Source organism: Aptenodytes patagonicus, chromosome 21, assembly GCF_965638725.1.
Source record: "Aptenodytes patagonicus chromosome 21, bAptPat1.pri.cur, whole genome shotgun sequence".
In the NCBI taxonomy this organism is placed as follows: domain Eukaryota; kingdom Metazoa; phylum Chordata; class Aves; order Sphenisciformes; family Spheniscidae; genus Aptenodytes; species Aptenodytes patagonicus.
The window spans coordinates 1,787,166-1,799,987 of NC_134969.1; the positions used below are offsets into that span (position 1 = coordinate 1,787,166).

A 12,822-nucleotide genomic window follows, 5' to 3' on the forward strand; every position below is an offset into this window, starting at 1 on the left:
GTCAGGCCCTGGCGGGCCTCGACTGGCCCCATGGTGGCCGCAGGGCCCGTGACCTCGTGGCATGGCCGCCAGGCCCGCTCTGTGGTGGTGACGGGCGGTGGTGACCCGCTGCGGCACTGTGGGCCAGCCGCACCTCGCCGCGCCTCACGCTCCGCCAGGCCGAGGCTCTCTGGCATGTCTGGCCATGACATGGTGCTCCCGTGCAGCACTGCCAGGCCACGGTGCCCGCCTCACGGCATGACACCTCCATGGCACGATGCTCACACCGTGTTCCCCAGCATCCTGCTCGCCCCCGGGACACCCCGCCTCGTACCCAGCACCAGCGGTGAGGTTGCCCTGGGGGCTGGATCCAGTGGTGCAGGGTAGGCCAGGATTGTTGCGACTCCCCTTCAGGAACGCTCCAGAAGTTGCCACGTTGGACTCGCGGCCTTCCTGTTGGAGAGGGTATGTATTTGTTTATTCAACAGGATGTTCAGCACAGTACAAACCATAATTTAATGAAGTAATTGCATTCCAAACCCAAAGCAATGAGAGGTTTTAACGTACCTTTCAGCCCAAGTCTGTTCACTTTTAATTTTGTACCGCTGTGGAGTCTAGAAGCACTTCCTTCCTGTGCTGAATCTACTGCACAGTGGTTTTGCAGATGGCATGGAGTACTTGCAGGACATTCGGTTTGTTCCGAATGTAGACCGACCTGGTTTTTGTTTGTTGTGCCTCTGCTGTATCACTCATGAATGAACCGTTATGTAATTTTTTAGTTAATTTAACATTTGCTGGTACAACTGTAAAACATCCATGTTGTTAATGTTGGAATGGATGGTTTATATTTGACCACATTTTTCCTCATCTGGTGTTGATCAAAAGTTCATATAAAGGTTGTTTCTACAGACTCTGGGGACTTAATCCCATGAAGATTTGCATATCTGTTTAACCTGAAATACCTGAGAGGTCACATTTTGGTTGCAAAAATCAGTGTAACCTTTCAAGGTTAAAACCTAAATATTTAAAGCTTTGTAATGTTGCCTGTCATTTTCATGCTTTCCAATAATTAAGACACTCAAAACGTTAGCAAGACATAGGCCTGTTATGCATAGTTTCAAGTTTTTTCTTAAGATACAGATTGTTGCCTTTTTTATTGTGAACAACATCAAACATTACCAGCACCCACAAGCCGTTGATAAGAACAATGTGTTCCCTTCTCCTTACTACTTAAATAATCAAACTGCTAATTAAAAGTTTGTCTTAAAGAGAAATCTCCGCTTCCGAGCTTTAGCTGATTTGCACAATTAAAGGGTGGTATTAAGCAGCAGCTGCATTTCAATGGTGAATGAAGTGATCCTTATATAAACGCTGTCCTTCATCTGGCCTAAAATGCTAGATACATAATATTGGGATTAATTTAGGAAATCCTGTCAAGTCTCTCTTTAGAAATGACTGCATTCCAATGACAGTGAAATAATTAATGTAATAAATTAATAAGTTATGAATAATGCTTTTCACTTATACAATAATCCTCATCCTCAAGTATAAAATAGTTCTACTTGATGAGTCATTTTGTGAAATTTCTTAAAGAATTTGGGATTTTTTAATGACAAAAGATGTTATGTGTAAACTGTGAGCTTGATGTGAAATTTAATAATAATTCATAAAGTACTTTTATCCTTAGATAGCTACAGATGAAAATAATGAATATTTTAATCTTTTTAATGGGCACAAAATATAGTAACAATAAAATATTTTAATATGACTTAATATTTATATTGGTATTGTTTTTTGAATAGCTAGAAATTCTAATATAGTCTAAATATAGGGCTGCCACATGTCAAGGTTCACTTGGACACGTCCTCTAGTGCCCTGAGCAGATGGTGGGACGTGTGGATGTTGTGCATAAATGGCCACTGTGCACACACAGATTTCCCAAAAGCATGTGTGTAACAGCACAGATGTGCTGTACATGTGCAGATCATCTGAACACTGAAAATGCACACATTTCTGAATGGGATTTTCTAGGAAGGCAGAAAATAGAGAGAGAGAGAAAAAAGAGGCAATAGCCTCTTAGAATATAAATATTTGTAAATTACCTAAACAATTGGTAACAATGTTGAGAAATCCAAGTATTCAGAAGTCAGGAGGAAGACCTTAAAAGATGAGGTTGGTTTATGAATTAAGATCTTAATTTGCTTTTTCTTCTTGACCTCTGGTTTCTGAGGCATTATAGTGCACTGCCTTCGCATTTTTAGGCTTAAGTTTAGAAAGTGTATGTGTGTCAGGGGAGTTATTTGTTTGTTTTTTTGGTTTTATTAAACCTATATTTTCATGTAATGGCAACTCCAAATGCTCAGGCATTCAGAATAACCTCAAATAGCATGAGACTTCAGTAACATCACAAGGCTTGACAAAACTGTTATAACTTCTTGGGGCTGCATTCAGTATTTTATAAAATGAAAATTTTATGTAACTTGTTCAAGCATGCTAACGGGAACAAACATCTTTATTTCATTGCATGGTTCTCATAAGTAAATTAGGGAGTCGATGGAAATATTTGAACTTTCAACATGCAACTGAAAATGCTTTCAGACCACTAAACAAAATATTTTGTTAGAAATAGATCCTGTCATTAAAATAGATCATGATACGACCATATGCTGTTGAAATCTATGCCTGATGGAGGTTTGCTTAAGCTGATGCTATGGACAGATGAGAGGGTGACAGTAAGCGTGGACCATTTAAAACTAGATCCCCCCTGGTGTGTTCTGTAGACGTATCTCAGCCTGTGCTCGGAATAGGGCACTTGAACTAGTGCAGGATGTTTTCCAGCTTGTTCAGACCTGACTTACTTTTGACTCTAAATGAACTGTATATGTATTAATGTGGCTAAAAAAGACACTGTATAATATGTAGATAATGTGGTGATAACTAGTGCAGAGCAGACCTAGATAAATGCCTGGATAAGGCAGGGAAAAGATAAGATTATTCCACAGTATTGTTTTTGAATTGCTTTTTAATTTACCCCTGGAGTGCCCGTATTATAATCTGCTGCACAATTCTGCATGAGGCTATTTGTCTTTAAAACGGTGACATTTAAAAAAGAAACCATGAAACTCCTTTCACATGCAGGCTGCAGTTCAATGAACTGGATGAATGATCTTTCCACATACCCACGGGCATGCACAGCTGAATATAGATCACCCAGAAAACCTGCCAGCCATACGTATTGAGATCTAGGCACTCCTTCCTCTGTTCCAGCTCAGGTTCTTTTCAGAGAATTGCAGTTGCAGGTGCTTACAGTACTGCTGCGTGTTTCGGGCCAAACACAAATTAATAACAACGAATAATCTTGTTTCCTTTCCAGTGAGCTCAGTGAGCATCCAAATAGGACAGGCTTTGTAAGGTGGGCTGAGAAACATGGCTGTTGCATATGTCGTACCCACGTCCGGGGCCCAAGGAAAGACTCAGAAGAACAATGTTGGATGTACTATATAAAAATATGGGACTTCGGAGTTAGCAAAGCATTCTCTCTCCTGACTTCCAAGGCACTGCATTAGGAAAGGTTGAACGAGCATAGGTTAGACCAGTGTAGCTATACTGGCGAGTCACTCCTGTACAAACATGCTTTGTGCTGCTAACAATGGGCTGTTGCCAATGGAGTTTCCTGAGCAAAATCCAGAGATTCTTCAAGGTTGTCCTCAACCCCTCTGCAAATTCCACCTTTTGCCAGGACGGCGTTTGGCCACCAGTGGACACCACGACACAAGGAACAGGCATCTAGTCCAGACAACAGGCACGACACTTGTTAAGAGCAGCGTGCCCGTTCGCTTGGCACGTGACACCAAGGATGGAACCAGCACAGCGCTGTGTGGTTGTGGGATAAAGTGGCCTGAGAGGAGGGACAGTGATGAGAAAACGGAGGAAACAGAACTTGGAGAATTGAGGGAACGTGAGAGGTGAAGAAAAGGAAGGCTTGGAGTTGAAATGTGGTGCTTTGGGCACTTCTTTGTCCCCATCGTTGCAGGGGACTGAGACTGGATGTGATGAGAGACCAATTCTACATCAAGTGTGGAGAGATGCACTAGGCAGTGCTAATGGGAGTGAGAGCTACAGCCTCCCTAAATCCCAGTCCTCAGCACATCTGGCCTGGGTGCACAGAGAAGACTGTGTTTAAAGCTCAGAGGAGGCTCTTTTGGGGAATGAGCTTGAGTCTGGTCTAGGCGAGACAAACTGGAGCCTTGCAGCTTTATTTCCTACTCTCCTTACTGGTCTCTTGAACCTAGAAGCACCTCCCCAGCAGAGCAGTAGTGACAACTCTGGAGGAGATGAGCAGCTGGCAGCCTTTTCTGTCCCAGAGATGCGCAGAACTGCTGAAATCTCCTAGCTTTAGGTGGCCCCATGCTGCAGACACCTCCAAGGCAGGGCTATAATGAGGTAAGCAAATCCAGTGAATATTTCAGTGGAAAAACAATTGCTAGTGGAGTCTCCTCTTGGTGCCTGAGCAGATCAGGGGGACAGGCCATCCCAGGGCCAGCAGTGAGGTGGGTTTGTCTCCCAGCTCCGGAGCTGCTCTGGCTTTGTCCCCCGGCACCAGGCACATGGGGTGGCCGGCAGCAGGGCTGCTCGCCGGGCGGGACTTGCATTTCCCTGGCACTGGTGATGTCAGGGGCCTGCCTCTTTGAGATCCCCCGGGGCTGCGAGGACAAAGGGGAGCAGGAGGCTTGAAACAACAAAGATCAAGGAAAGAGAGAAGCCAAGTTTTAAAAAGTGACGCATTCAGCGTGCTTAGTCATAGATACACAAATGCAGGAGGGCTGGCAGAGGCCTATTTTCATCCTGAAACTCCCCCTCACGTCCCAGACTTGCTGGGCTGTGTTTGCTGTTGAGATAACGTCCCCTTCCCCCACCACCCACAGATTACTGAAGGAGCAGCCGTTGCAAAAGGGAAAAAAAAAAAAAGGCAGTTGCCTTGCTCTGCCTGCAGGAGAAATGTCAGGAATTGTCTGATGGTGGGTGGGATGAAAGGAGGAAGCTGAACTCTAAAGAGAATATTCTAGCTCTGCTCGTGCAAACAAATGCCCCTCTGTATTTTGCTTGATAAGAACATCCAGGAGCAGGTCTTCCTGTGTGCAGGCAGGACAAGAGTGGAGTAGTCACTTCCACATCTCTGAGGGATTTGATTTGTACACACTGCATCATCCAAAGCACTCCAGGAACTGGAGGGTGAAAAGATGTAAACAGTTAGGAAGAAATACAAGCGTCATCAATAATTAATAGTGTCTTCTTGTAATGAGAATGATCCAGTATTAATTATAAAGTTAATTTCTATTTGGATGGATTTGTGGGTGTATATGAAATTTGGACCAGGATTTAAGTTCAGTGCAATCATGCTTTTATTCTAATTACAATAATTATAAATCTATTCTGCATCTTCTTTTTAAGTCTAAATAACACAGGCTTTTGTTTCCAAACATGCCAGACGTCAGTTTTTGTGCACCAAATATGGCAGTTCTTAGATCCCAAAATCGAATCTGTTTATAAATACAAAGGAAATTGTTTTCATTCATTGTCACTGTGCAACCCTGTCGAAATGGGAAAATAAGCCCGGAACATAGATAATGATAAGTACACTGGGTTTCTAAAATCACAGAGTCAACAGTGATGAAGGAACTTAATTGCATACATCATGAAATATTTAAACAGATCATGACCAACATGTGCAAATGTGGTATCTAGACTTTTACACCTAATTCTGTATTATAAACAGCTGATGCTACTCTGCATCAGTGGCTCTCAGTCTTTTTTACTCTGTAGCCTTAAAAATTGTCAGTACGCCATCCACAAGTCACTGTTTCTTGCAGTACTTTTGAAACTTATTTTTCATACTGGGTGATCTATTGTGAAAAAGTCTATGGCAGAAGCACAAAACTCAGAGGGAGAAGAGAACTGGGTTTCTTATTTAACTGTAGACCATCAGCTAGACACATCTTTGAGGCATGGATGCATCTAGTTCATAGCAGATTGTGGGTGGAGGTTAGCATAGAAAGCGAGCAGAAAACTCATCTTTGTTGCAGTAGGTATTCTTACACGGTCATTAACTATTTTCCAGCTATATTCACGCCTTGCTTGTGCTACCAGTGTAGATTTATTGGCAAGTTATTCTAATGGAGATCCAGTTTATAGTAACAGAAATTTTGTACCAGGCTCATAGCAGATTCATGCGTCAAGGCACAAGAGAGGAAATACAATTTTTCTCTTTGCTTTTGTGTCTTTGCTTTTGTTTTTTCATCTGCTCTTCTCTCCTTGCTGAAAATCTAAACTCCCACCCCACGTAAACTTCCTTCCTGTGACATAGCCCTGTGCTTCTTTGATCAGCAGTGGAAGAGTTAGTCTTGGCAACAAGCTGTCATCTCTGAGCACCCAGAGTAAGACAGGGTGAGATTAGTAAGACCTCAGTAAGACATTGTTTCAGGCTGCTTGCAGGCTCTGCTAGGCATCGTGATACGATGATGTTTAGAGAGTATTATTTGCCATAATAAGACGCCAAAGCTAATTAAAAAAAAAAGTGAACTGTTAGACTTTTGCAAAATCTGAGTGTGCTCAAGGTCACAAATTTTGCCTGGCATAGGTATGAGGTTGCCAGACCTATAATCCTCTGGGAAGTCTATTCAACTGCCTGATGCTACAGCAGTATTGATTTTATCTTTGTCTTCTGAGAGTTACTGAAAAATGACATGAATAATCTATGGAGTTGCTTGGCCATTTCTGTTCTTTGGAGACCTCCTCTTGATTCTTGTAAGTTACACAGGAGTGCCCAAACTCTGGTTGCTGCTTTTTAACATCATCCTGAATTTCGTGCTGTGACTACATCGCTTTTTCCAAATGCAGAATAAAACTGTTTATTTGAATACTTCTACCATTTTCATGTTATGAAGAAAAGGGTTTCTGTTTTTCTTATGGTTATCTCCCGTACGTTTCCAACGTTCCCCCTTTTGTGTGAGTTTATGTTTTGGAAATAACAGTGGATTAAAAAAAATACAGAGAGAAGACATTGCCAGTCTTTAAATTTTTAAGAAAGTCATGGCAGTCTGATGAAATACGGCATTGTGAGTCTACTCACTTTTTCTGCCCCAGTTACATTCTTTGCATAGCCAAACATTAACCAGAACTGCAGTTCAGAACTGCTGGTATTTTTGCAGAGCTGATGTATCTGTTTTCTGTTGAGCGCTTGTGTTGTCTGTAAGAATGAAGAACAGGATTCTCTTTAACAGCTATCTCCCATTCTTGTCACATATTTATTGTCAGTGACAAAATTTTAAAATATCTTAATAGAAGAAATGGAAGCTGCTAACTGTAAGGCAGCAGGATAAATTTTAGTTATGCGTATCTTGTTTCTCTCCACAGCTCAAGGAAATTTATAGATTGATGGCTTTGTTGTACAACTGTGCTGAGTGCTTCTGCAAGCCAGTAAGCATCCTTAACTCCAATTGACTTCATTGGAAACGGAGGGCTCTTGGAGCCTCTTGGAAGGCAGACTTGGCATGCTCAAGTGTGCCTTCAGCAGACATGCACAGTGTGTACAAGCATCACTCTGCCGACTGGCAGAACACAGCTACTGCTGAGAGGAGAAAGCAGGCAGCCAGGGGATGGGAAGACCAGCTGTTCCAGTGCTCAAGACACCAGATTCCTCTTCTCGCCTTTCTATGGATTGTGTGATCTTGGACAAGTCACAGGACTTCCCAAGCTCGGAGCTCTCTATTTTTAAGCCAGGGTATGAAGTTAAACATGTTAAAGGTAATGAGATGGTCAGATACAATGGCAGTGGGAACTGCATGAGTATGAATGATAAGTAGTTGCACTTCTCAGGTTATAATAGCAGCGTAAAACATTTCCTTCTTGGGTTCAATGATTCCATTGATTCTTTCTTCAGGCCCGGTGCTTGTCTTACCCATCCAGTCTCACCAACCAAGCCCTCCCTCATGAAGACTAGAACACAAAGCAGTGTCAGAAAAACCACTGAGGAGTAAAGCAATGTTCTTGGATCTGCTAAGTAGTGCAAAGTAATTGTAAACAGGCTAGAGATTCCCCCTGTGACATTCCACACCACCTGCATTGCCCATCATGGGAAGGGTAGGGAGAAGAGGGAAAGGGAAAGGGAAAAGAGGGGACATGACTGGGAAAGTTTCCCGTTGCACTTCCTCACTGGTCTGCTGAACATTTCTTTCGCGGAAATAAATCTCTTTTGTGACTGATGCTAGTTTGGATTTTGACAGATGACTCAAAACTACTGCTGCTTCAGACATTTCAGTAACTTAATTTAGTTCAGAGAAATTAGAAATGGAAAATGCTGAACTTTAACCCTTCCAGGTTGAGAGAACAGAGTCTCCAGCAGAACTGTGAACTTATGGTGTCAGTAGTGTTCAGATAGCAGACTTCCCTGCAGATCCAATATTACCTTTTTTGTAGACTCTTGAGCCTGATTCGGATCTCTTTTGTTCCATTAGGAATCAAGATTACATCCACTGAAATCAGTGATGTTACTCTGCAACCCCTCCTTCCCTTCTTTCAGTCTCTAAATTTGCTTGACTATCACTGTAATCTCTTATCTGGCCCTGCATTACTTTCACTCATCTGGGTTAAAAAATGGCCTACAGGCATATTTGTCATGGTATACAGGAAAAACCTCTTGGAGAGCAGATTTAATCCATGCTGAAGGAGGGAGTGAAACAGCACAGGAGGGAGAGGAGAACTCTCATCATCAGTTGCCATGAAAGTTGCTCAGAGCTCTGCTAGCTGTTACAGCAGCTATTAGCCACTCCTTTCATCCTGCCTCAGCTTTATGTATCAGATGTTGCTGTAGGCATTTTACTTCCTCCTTTATTCTATAAAAGGTGATGCTGTTATTCATGAAACTGTGTTGAGCCCTAGAATAATGAAACCGTTCTGCAGAAACCCCTGTTGTTCCAGACAGGTTTACCCGAGTGCACCACACTAGCACTAGCAGAGCCTGCAGCAGGGTAAGGACGCTACCCTGCACCTTCTGGGTGCCTCACTGCTCTGATCTCCCTGTCCACTCCTTCTTTTGCTTCCTGATTTTTAAAATTTCTGAGCATCTCTAGTTCTGTGATGTACTTAAATTTGTGCAAACAGCCATTAAACTGTTTCCTTCTTGGTCAAAAATGCCCAGGGAATGCCCAGGGAATGCAGACACAGCATCTCCTCACAACATTTAATTGCTTCTTTAGCGGTGGTACACGTTACTGTGATTCGGGCGATTTTACTGTTTGTACGTGGGACACTTACAGAACCTCATGGGGTAATTACTCTTAATTAGCAGGTTGGACACATGCCGCTCTTTCCTCCTGTGATCTGCAATTAATAATATAGAGATAATGCAGATTTCTTCTTGTCAGTCTTTTGTTTATGTTTATAGGAGGAGGAAATGGTTTAGGGAAAAATTATCTAAATCAACCACCTGCTGAGATCCATGTCCTTCTTACCTGAAGATTACCCTGCGCTTGATGGCAGCTGAGACGTTCATAACTTCAGACACCTCAGTGTCAGCCTGATTCCCTCTTTCATATATTCCTCTAAGGCCTGCTACAGGTCTTTTTCTCTCTTCGGTCATGGACCACTTCTTACCATGGCTTAATTCACTTTTGTAGATCAGTTGTACAGTATGAAAAATCTTCATAAGTAGTAGCACTGGTGTTATCTTTTAATTAGATATTAGTATTTTGGGGGAGGGAAGGGTCTTGAGTTCTCCCTCCTTTTTTGCTTCTCCCAACAGGCCCTGTTAAGCTAAACTAATGTATGTATGCACTAAACACCCCAATAACCAGATCAATATGAAGTGTGGAGAAATTGGGACCAGCGCTGTTTAACATCTTTGTCGGCAACATGGACAGTGGGATTGAGCGCACCCTCAGCAAGTTTGCCGACGACACCAAGCTGTGTGGTGCGGTTGACACGCTGGAGGGAAGGGATGCCATCCAGAGGGACCTTGACAGGCTTGAGAGGTGGGCCCGTGCGAACCTCATGAAGTTCAACAAGGCCAAGTGAAAGGTCCTGCACATGGGTCGGGGCAATCTGAGGGGGAAGCACAAACACAGGCTGGGCGGAGAATGGGTTGAGAGCAGCCCTGAGGAGAAGGACTTGGGATTGTTGGTTGATGAGAAGCTCAGCATGACCCAGCAATGTGCACTTGCAGCCCAGAAAGCCAACCGTATCCTGGGCTGCATCAAAAGAAGCGTGGCCAGCAGCTTGAGGGAGGTGATTCTCCCCCTCTACTCCGCTCTGGCGAGATCCCACCTGGAGTACTGCGTTCAGCTCTGGGGACCCCAACATAAGAAGGACATGGACCTGTTGGAGCAGGTCCAGAAGAGGGCCATGAAGATGATCAGAGGGCTGGAGCATCTCTCCTATGAGGACAGGCTGAGAGAGTTGGGGTTGTTCAGCCTGGAGAAGAGAAGGCTCCGGGGAGACCTTACAGCAGCCTCCCAGTACCTGAAGGGGGGCTACCAGAAAGCTGGAGAGGGACTTTTTACAAGGGTCTGTAGTGATAGGACAAGGAGTAATGGCTTTCAACTGAAAGAGGGGAGATTTAGACTAGGTACGAGGAAGAAATTCTTCACTATGAGGGTGGTGAGGCACTGGAACAGGTTGCCCAGAGAAGCTGTGGATGCCCCATCCCTGGGAGTGTTCAAGGCCAGGTTGGATGGGGCCTTGAGCAACCTGGTTGCCCTAGATGATCTTTAAGGTCCCTTCCAACCCAAACCGTTCTATGATTCTATGATTCTGTGAAATACTACAGAGCTGCTTCAAATGTTACCGCAGTTGTCATAAAGTTTCCAGTCTCAGACACAACGTTTATTTACAGTGGAACATACTGGGGAGAACATCTCAAGCTTTCCTCCTCAATGTTTGTTTTTGTAGGAAAACAGCAAGCTGCCAAGTGCGAATATTTACAAAATAGGTGATTGTTACCAGAGGTCATTTTTATTTCAAGCCCTCATAGCGACATTGCTCTTTCTTTGATTTCAAGCCCAGGATAAATACTCATATTGCAGTTACAAAACATGTAATCATATCCTGGCCTCTACTAGGTAGCATGGAAGCTCAAAGCTACTTTGTGGAGTTCAGATAAGTTGTACAGATTTTTACAGGACTGGGAGCAGAATTACACTCTTTATTTCTTTCAAAGGATGCTAAAAATTAACAGCTCCCTACAATACAATTAACTTATACTTAGGACACAACAAAGGCAAAACCAACCCTTTTACACTCTTTTTTTTGTTGTTGCTTCCTGAACAGACATAACCAGGTGTGACAGCAAGGCAATGCCGGTTGTTTGTGTGCAGTAAGAGCCAGTCCCAAATTTCTTCTTCCAGTGCTTTAACCTCTGAGACACCTCGTGGTGGAAACATTTACTGCTCATGGAGAGGGGCTGACATCTCGGTGAGAATCCATTTTAAAACAACTTGGGGCTTCCATTCTGCTGTGCTTGGAAGTGGTCGAAGTCACACAGCTAGTACAAAACTGATTCGGGGAAAAGATCGATCTGTAGCGGATTTTTATTTAAAAAATGTAAAGCCACAAGGAAATCCATTTCGTTAAGGATGAAGTCAGCCTAGGATGAATGACTGCCTAGGGCTTCACAAATATTTGAGAGATTGATTGATAATATTTTATCACAACAATGCAACAGTTACAGTTTCTGTGCAAATAAAGCAAACGTGTGGCTTTCACTTGGGTTTCACATGGGGTTTGGTTCCTCAGACCCGAAACTGAATGTGAAGCATCAATGGGAGCTTGGGAGCTGGACGGATTGAAACCCACATGAAGCGAAAGTATAAAGATGTCACGTTGTTCTAATGTTAGCGTGCCTCCAGTGCAACACCACTGAAACCAGTGACATTAAATAGATGGAAAGCACTTGTGCCCTGTTTTCTGTATTAGAACGCGGAATGTGGCGACCATAACCGCTATGGATTTTTACACCTGCTTTATTTTTCTACTGAGGGTACATTGTTCTAAATTTGGGGGGAACTGACATCTACTTTCTTGTCAGCAGCGGGCACGGAGCACCGAGCTGCGTCCTGCGCTTACAGGGAGTTTGTGAAGTGCGGATTGCTGTTCTCCGCCCAGAGTTCGTTTTTGGTACGTTTCTGTCCGGCTTTTCAAACGAAATGGAGTGAAAGCCACCTCCTACGTTAGAGCTTGGTTTCCACTACCGCCCTTGAATGAATAAAGGGGAATTTTTTTTATATCAGATTTGCTTTCAAAGTACCAGCGAAGGCTGCTGGCCGCGTTAACAGCAGCCAACCGTATTTATTTGAAAATATATTTATTTGAAGTTTTTCCAGCTGAAGCCTGTGGCTGCTCAGCCGGGGGTGCCATAAGGCCCCGCGGCTCTGTTCCCTCTGCGGGCGAGCGGCCTCCCGAAGCTGGCGGGGGCCGCGGCCTGCTCAACGCCTGGCTGCCCCGGCCCGGCTGCCGTGGAGCGGCGGCCCCTCCGCCGGGCCGGCGGGCTGCCGTCCGACTGACTCCCCGGGCAGCCAATCGGAAGCCGGGCTTCTGTCGTGACTTCGCCTCCCGCCGATCAAACTGCCCAATCAGCACACAGGAGGTTAACGGATCATCCCGTGCCAACGTCGGCGGTCAAATGAGCCAATCGACAGAGGGCAGGTTCTTTACCAATGAGACCAAAGAGTTAACGGAATAGGGACATGTCATTGGTCATTCCATCTATCGGTCGTTGTCACCGCGGCCGGTGGTTGGCTAGCGGGGAGGAGGGGTGGTTTCCGGGGGCGGGGAAACTATATTAGGGGCGGA

At 44.2% G+C, this 12,822-nt stretch overlaps 1 long non-coding RNA gene across 1 annotated transcript; it reads left to right on the plus strand.

Annotated features, from left to right (window-relative positions):
• The first annotated feature begins 49 nt into the window (after positions 1–49).
• LOC143169809 (uncharacterized) lies at positions 50–11,916 on the plus strand. Its single transcript, XR_012996942.1, has 3 exons — positions 50–444; positions 3,353–4,422; positions 11,302–11,916. It is a non-coding gene; the product is annotated as an uncharacterized LOC143169809 (long non-coding RNA).
• Positions 11,917–12,822: the final 906 nt, after the last annotated feature.